Source organism: Rhinopithecus bieti, unplaced genomic scaffold, assembly GCF_001698545.2.
Source record: "Rhinopithecus bieti isolate Rb0 unplaced genomic scaffold, ASM169854v2 scaffold_51968, whole genome shotgun sequence".
Lineage (NCBI taxonomy): Eukaryota > Metazoa > Chordata > Mammalia > Primates > Cercopithecidae > Rhinopithecus > Rhinopithecus bieti.
In genome coordinates this window covers 449,335-456,984 of record NW_016820949.1, presented here as the reverse complement: position 1 = coordinate 456,984, position 7,650 = coordinate 449,335, and the positions used below count along the sequence as shown (strand labels likewise).

General features: G+C 34.3%; 1 long non-coding RNA gene across 1 annotated transcript in view; it reads right to left on the bottom strand.

Moving 5' to 3' along the window:
• Positions 1-2,954: 2,954 nt before the first annotated feature.
• LOC108520631 (uncharacterized) overlaps positions 2,955-7,650 on the bottom strand; it is a 15,314-nt gene continuing 10,618 nt past the window's right edge. The window contains exons 3-4 of the long non-coding RNA XR_001882949.1: positions 6,843-6,935; positions 2,955-3,013 (exon numbers count right to left, since the gene is read on the bottom strand). This is a non-coding gene — a long non-coding RNA (uncharacterized LOC108520631). The remainder of the gene's footprint in view (positions 3,014-6,842; positions 6,936-7,650) is intronic.

Here is a 7,650-nt window from a genome sequence, read left to right as displayed (position 1 = left end):
AAAAAAAAAAAAAAAAAAAGAACTTATTAATAGCTAGATTTAAGCTTAAGAAGCAATGGGTATTATCTACATTAAGATAATTTTCAAATACTAATGAGAGCTAAAAAGGAAAACTTTCCTTTGTTTGGATCTGAAGACTCAGACCCAGTATTATATCAACTCTCTTGAATTTAATCTAAAAATTCAATACAATTTTTATAATTTACCAGTGAGAATTCTCCTTAACTAAATTAGCAGATTATAAAGTTCACATGAAAATAAATGAACAGGCAAAATATTTCTGTAGAAATTCTACTTCCCGGCCAGGCGCAGTGGCTCACGGCTATAATCTCAGCACTTTGGGAGGCCGAGGCGGGTGGATCATGAGATCAGGAGATCAAGACCATCCTGGCTAACACGGTGAAACCCCATCTGTCCTAAAAATACAGAAATTCTACTTCCCAAAGTGGAAAAATGCATTGACATGGGACTAACACTACCAGATATGAAAATATATTATGAGGCTATAGTCTTTAAAATACTGTCCTTTCATTAGATGCCATTTCATTTTCTATTCTTGAGACTTTGTATCTTTGAGACTCTTCAATCAAGTAACATTCTTCCAGGTGAATTTCAAATGCTAACCCACTGACATGTCTTAAAACTTAAATTACATGCAAAGTCCTCAAAGCAGAATCAAGTATTAGTGTCAGATCCACTGCTAAAATTTACTGAAAATAAATAATATACATTGTATATAGAAGCTTTATTCATAAAAGCCTAAAACTTAACCCAGATGTTCATCAATAGAAGAACTCATAAACAAATCATAGTATATTTACACAGTGAACTAATACTCAGAGAACCAAACCAAAATACAAATTTACTAGTAAATGAATGGATCTTAAAAACTTAATTTTGAGCAAAAGCAACAAAACACAAATCATGTATGCTGCATGATTTCATTTAGACAAAATCCAAGAATATAGAAGACTCATTTATACTGATAGAAATTACATAGTGATTTCTTAGTATTAATGGGAGGTAGGGGGATTTACTAAAAAGGGGTACAAGGGAACCTTCTGGAATGATGGAAAAGCTTTATATCTTGGGTGGCGGTTACATGGATATATACAATTGTCAAAACTTATCAAACTGTACAATCTTGATCTGTGCACTTCATTTTATGTAAATTATACCTCAACACAAACCATATAAAGTACATCACTTTAGACAAAAGAAAAGAAGTCAAGGATAAAGCAAAATGGATGTGAATTGTAATGCATGTCCTTGGATAGCCAAAAAAACACATCTCTCTTTCCACTGAAACAATTCCAGTCTTACCTTTCCCTGTCCCCATTTTGTGACAGTACACATCATCCAACTCATCGCCTCCACTAGTGCTGAAACCTCTCCCATTTATTTTACCATTTTCCTGGTAGCATAAGAAGCTCCTAATCATCAAAAGACAGTCTCAGATTTCAACTCAATCAACCCATATTATGTATAATAAACATTGAACTTAGCAGAAAGCAAAGAATGAAGATGAGAAGCCAACATTTTTAGTTATAACCAATAGAGCTGTGATGTCTATTCCACCCCACTCCCCCAAACACACACACAGAAAACACACACAAACATACATACACACATAGTCTCTACTTTTGACTTCTTGACAAACCAATGAATTTGGGTTATAAGATTTAAATGAAGCAGGACCATATGTATATTATTTCTTATTTCATAGCATACATTGGCTCCTATAAAATCCTTACCTAAAAAGTTAATTTCTCCTAGTTAAAACATTAGCCTCAAATAGATATTTCACTATTTTGTGCAGTCAACTGTTTCTGAGTTTAAGATAAGGGCAGTAAATCTTCTGAGAATTCTCTCATTTTTATGTGAAGTGATTCTCTTAGTAACAATGGTGTGAGAAATACAGAACTCTATAAAAGAGAGCTCTACTAAGCCTATGGTACTAGCGGGGACATAAGACAAGGAAACAAAATCTGATTTCAGAATAGATACCTTCTGTGGTTTAAATGTGTTTCTTCAAATTCATGTATTGAAAAATTAATTCCCAATGCAAGATAATTGGGAAAAGAAATTTTTTGAAAGGTGTTTGGGCTATATAGTATCCACCCTCATGAAGGTATTAATGCTGTTCTCAAAAGGGCTATTTGGTGTGGGTTCTCTATCTTCTGCCCCTTTGTAATGAACAGCCTTCCTCCTCAACAAAGGAAGCAATCAATGTTAAAGGCATCATCTTGAAAGCAGAGACTGGGCCCATACCAGACACCAGATGCTGGTACCTTGATCTTGGACTTCTCAGTCTCCAGAACTGTGAGAAAATAAATTTCTGTTCTTCATAAATTATGCAGTCTTAGAGATATTTTGTTATAGCTGTACAAAATGGACTGAGATAGGTTTCATTCAGTACATTTCTTTTAATAATGTAAGGAATTCAGTGCAATCAATTTGTTAGCACATAATTGTCTAGTCTGTGAATTGTGGAAATATTCTGGAGATCAATGATTTGTTTTAGTCAATTGAAAACTAGTCTCTTGGCCATGGTAAAAGCCATGTCTTTTTGATAAAGAGGAATCCAACCCGTTGAAAACATGTGTATAACCTACATGCCTAATGCTGGAACCACTTTCCTTAGGAAGCTATTTAAAAACAATGAGTTACTTAGAGAGAGAAGCTGATCAATATTTATAGAGTAGGTCATCATATTCACAATATGAAGTGCTCTCCTACATCAAAGTGCTTTCCTACATTCTATTACAAATAATATGCATTACATATTATTACATACATACTTATTACAAATAAATATTCAAATAAAACACAACTATTCTCTTGATCTGAGCCCATTTTAATAATTTTATCAATGTAAATTTCCCTAAACTGAATTATCTTCAATATTTCTTTCTTACCCCTTCAAAGTCACTACACATCCCATTGGATCATTAGCCTTTTGCCCAGGAATTGGTATAGATCCTGATCTCAGTTTTCTCTTTTCCAGGTAGTTCTTCATGTGAAGAGAAAGATAAATAATATTAAAATATGTTGTAATACACAATATGATAGAGATCTCAACAGTATGCTATGGTTTCAGGAGGAGAGAATATTTTAAGTAGGTGATTCTGATCATGCTGACTGGAGATGGGACTGTCAAGGGAATAGATAAGAATTCATAAGAAAACAATGGAGGAACAATGAAGGAAGAGTATAATCTAAGAACATGTCACTCTGTGTGATAGATTATAAAATCTAAGTGGAGAATCTTTTATGCAATAGTCATATTTCTATATTGAGGAACTTGTGTTTATTTTCTCTCCAGCAGGTAGTCATCAGATGAATTTGACTAGGGAAGATGCCATTAGATTGACATTTCAGAAAGATAATTCTGATAGCACCATGCAGAATACATTAAAAAGGATGATACAGGCCGGCCACGGCGGCTCACGCCTGTAATCCCAGCACTTTGGGAGACCGAGGCGAGCGGATCACGAAGTCAGGAGATAGAGACCATCCTGGCTAACCCGGGGAAACCCCGTCTCTACTAAAAATACAAAAAAATTAGCCGGGCTTGGCAGTATGCACCTGTATGTATGCTGCTGGGGAGGCATAGACAGCAGAATGGTGTGAACTGGGGAGGCGGAACTTGCAGTGAGCCCAGATCGAGATCGCGCCACTGCACTCCAGCCTGGGTGACAGAGTGAGACTCCATCTCAAAAAAAAAAAAAAAAAAAAAAAAAAAAGATGATACAAAGGAGTGGAGATCAGTATAGAAGAAAAAAGAAGGAATTAAGACACCAGAAGTAGAAATGGATTTGAGACTTAGATGGGAAAAAATATTGTAGATGTAGAATCAATAGAATTTGACAAACAAACTAACATCTGAGAAAAAAGTAGGGATAATTCTAAAAAGCTTTCCCTTATTCACCATCTCTCCTGGGAAACCCAGTGAATCAGAAGTGTAGCAGAGGAGTAGCTATCATTCTGAAGGCCAGTAAGTTTACAAAAATGTATTTAGGACCCCTATGCCCCAGAAGAAAATAACCTAATCTAATGGAGGGACAGTCCTAATGAGTAATTCTGGGAGAAGGCAGGGCCTTCTATTAGGTTAATCTTTTGTCTGTGCCTTTTGTACTAATGTAATATCTGTTTCCTTTCCCCAGAATAGCTAATTACCACCACCACCACCACCACCACAGTCTGTTTCCCTGTTTGCTTCGTGTTGTCACTGTTTTCTCAATAGTTGTTTCCTGCATTATTTCCTTTCAGCATTTTTGTTTTTGTTTGTTCATTTGTTGTTTTTATCGTTTTATCTAATAATTCTGCTCCACTTTTAGCATCCTAAATCTTTGAAGACATCTCTAAATATTGTCAAGCAAAGATGGCTGAGTTCTCCATATTAACTATTAATACTAAGATGCCTAGGACTGAACTGAATTCTACATGGCCTTCTGTGGATTTGGTCTCTACCATGACTTTTACTCTGAGTGGGTACTTTTTCCTCGATGGTGCTCGGCAATCCTATAGGTTTTCTGCCATTTCCATTTCTCTAACTTAACTTTGTGCTGCCCCTTTAACATCTAACCTGTTTTCTCTGTAGTCAGAACACAGTGTCCTAGAGTATTACTGCCATTCCATAATGCTAATGCTGATGCCAACAGCTATCCTAATGAAACAGGAGGAAGGTTATGGGAAGGTTTAAAGGTGTTTCTGAGTTAGAGGTGTTAAATTACTGGTCACCTGATCTTAAGATTTCAGAAATTGGCAGTATGGTTATATGCACTTTGTTCTTATATATTTGCTTTCTCTTACTGTGTAAAAAAACTTGCTCTGGAGAAACATTACCTTAAGCACCAATGTGGATGGATTATTGTAAAACCAAACCATATATTTTATTACACAAGATTCAAGGTGGTTTTTATGACATCATTTTTGAAATATTGATTAGCTTCTATTTAATTAGTTTATGCATTTTCTGAAAGTTAAAATTGACTTGTATTAATGTGGGTTTTCAATTTCAAAATATATTACCTAATGTTAAAAACACAGATAATAATTTTCACTATCTAGGTCTCAGTTTCTAGAATGGGAAATTGGATGCTGTAAATTTTAAAGATTTTGATTATTTTAGAACACTATAAATATGTGAAGATAATTTATTAATGTATACATATTTAAAGACACTCTGCGTTACTTCCCTGGCCCTGCCCCACCTCCATGTCTCCTTTTTCAAATAAAAAAAAAAGATTCAATTAAAAAAATAATGAAAATTATGCTTTGGTTTAGGAGTACTTGTATGTGATGTATTTTTTAATTTAAAATGTTTTTCTTATTTGTACATGCATTGTAACATTTACTGATTAAGTTAATATTCATGAATAATTCAAAGGAGTAAGTTCTACCTTTATCAAGTTAAAAATCCATTGTAATTTCCTCTGCCTCTACTTCAATAGTATTTTATTATGATAATTAATATTCTTTATAAAGAGGTGGCTCTGTTCCATGCCGCAAATCAGATCATTGTCCTTTTTCAGTCTACAGAACCAATTTAGAGGAAATGAGATATGTCTTGTGTAAGACTTTCAAAAAAAAAAAGTAAGAATAATATCCTATCATGTTCAATTATTTCAAGAATGTTTACCTCCTGCTGTGTAAAACCTAATAACAATTTAGTTTTGCTTGGGGCAATATGTGGAGTCCTTATTTGTTTAAGCTTCATTTGAAAACTAGTCTAGAGTACAAATGCATATCATGGATACTGTGGTTCATTAACTCAAGGCCATATCATGCTCAAAAAGAAACACTGTTCTTCAATTAACCTATAGATTTTAGATAGCTATCCAAACTCATTTTCCACTCAGGGTAATTATATACTTTTAGCATCGTTATTCTTATTTTTGGGTTAGTGGAAGTTTATTTCTTAATAACCTTTACCCTTTTCTCAAACTGCTGCAGATATAAGGCATTTTGCTTTAGCAATTCTTCCCAAATTCATTCTCCCACATATGTTTGTTGAACGCTTTAGTGGTATCTAAATTAGGCTTGGCAGAAATAGAGACTTGCCATTTTTGCATGGCACATGCTATGGGGCACCGGTTTGAAGAAGGCAAATTGAAAATGAAAAGAGATTTGGTGTTACAGGAAGGAGACAAAAAACATGTTTGAAAACAGCATGATTGAAAAATATAATAACCTATGTTTATTTGTAATGTCTGAAGAATGCCATGGTTTGCTTAATTGAAAATTATAGGTAATTCAAGGATACATATAGGATACATATGCCATACATGGATTACTGAATTTCAAAATGCAATGTGATAAAGTACATTCAGCCCTAAAAGTTTAGTTTACCAAAATTTAAACTCTGGTGATTCAGACAGTCTTTCATTGATTGTGTTTTCTTGGCGTGCCAAAAACATGCTCTCTCCCTCTCTAGAAAAAAAGAATGAAGTTTTGTTTTTATGCATCCCCAAGGGATTAAATGCATCTTGCAACATAAAGGAAGAGTTGGTTGGTGGGAAACAATTGCATGTCTTAAAGATTATCTGTTCTTTATTCCTGCTGTCCATCTGAAGATTCTGCGTGTGGCAGCTCAAGAGCAATCCAAGACACAGGTCGGAGATATCAGAGAGAGCCCATGTAAAAATCTATCAGTCCACAAATCATTCTTCTCCACTCATTCTACCCAGTGGAGATCCACTAAAGGCTAGCTTTCAGTAGATGCAAGCTCAGTGTTCATTCCCTTTAAGTTCATGGTTTAATGCAGTAGAAGGAAGTGAGGAATCAGAGTCATGGAGATGGAACAGGAAGAGAAAAGGAGAGCAAAACATTGAACTTACATCTTGATTTGTCCATTCAAACATAATAAAGCACTACTGTATTATAGGAATTACACAAAATTCTTATGAAACAGAACACCAAGGAACTCAAATCTAAAAGAAAAGAAAGGCATTTAAGTAAATAATCATAATAATATATTTCATTAGTGCTCAGGGATAAACATGCAGAAAAACACACAAGGAAGAAATAGTGAAGGAGGATAGATTAGACTTTACAGGAAGAAGGAAGTTGTCAAGAATGTCCATGTCTAAGAGGTGAAATTTGATGTATCTTAAAAAAATGATTGAAGTGTGAAGAGTAACCAAAGAGGATTATGTATGCAAGAGGCAGGAGTGAATATGTATAGCCAGTATTATAAGTGAGAGAGTCCACAGAGATGTAGTTATCTGCTGGATCCCAGGCACACTTGTTTTTATGTCTTCTATACCTCCTTTAGGACACATAGTGAATTCTACTATCAAGATTAAAATGTCCAATTTACAGTTTTTAATCTCTTCAAGGTTATCACTATTTGTGAAATAGGGAACCTCTGTAAATCCACTTAAATAACTTTGTAATTTTGTAACTTCTCCATAGAAATAAGTATAAGATTTTGAAAATATTTAACTGTGGAGTTTCCATTGTTCAGTAAGTCATACCTTCCTGTAAGTTCTAGCACTAAGACTAGGAAAGGAAGTTTATTGCCCCAAGAGCTAAGTGGTATCAACTACGTAGAATAAAAAAGTAAAAGAATAGTTGTAATTTGCAGACTACTGTTCTGAAAAACAGAGATGGTTAAGTTTTTTATATTGTTAATATATATTTTAT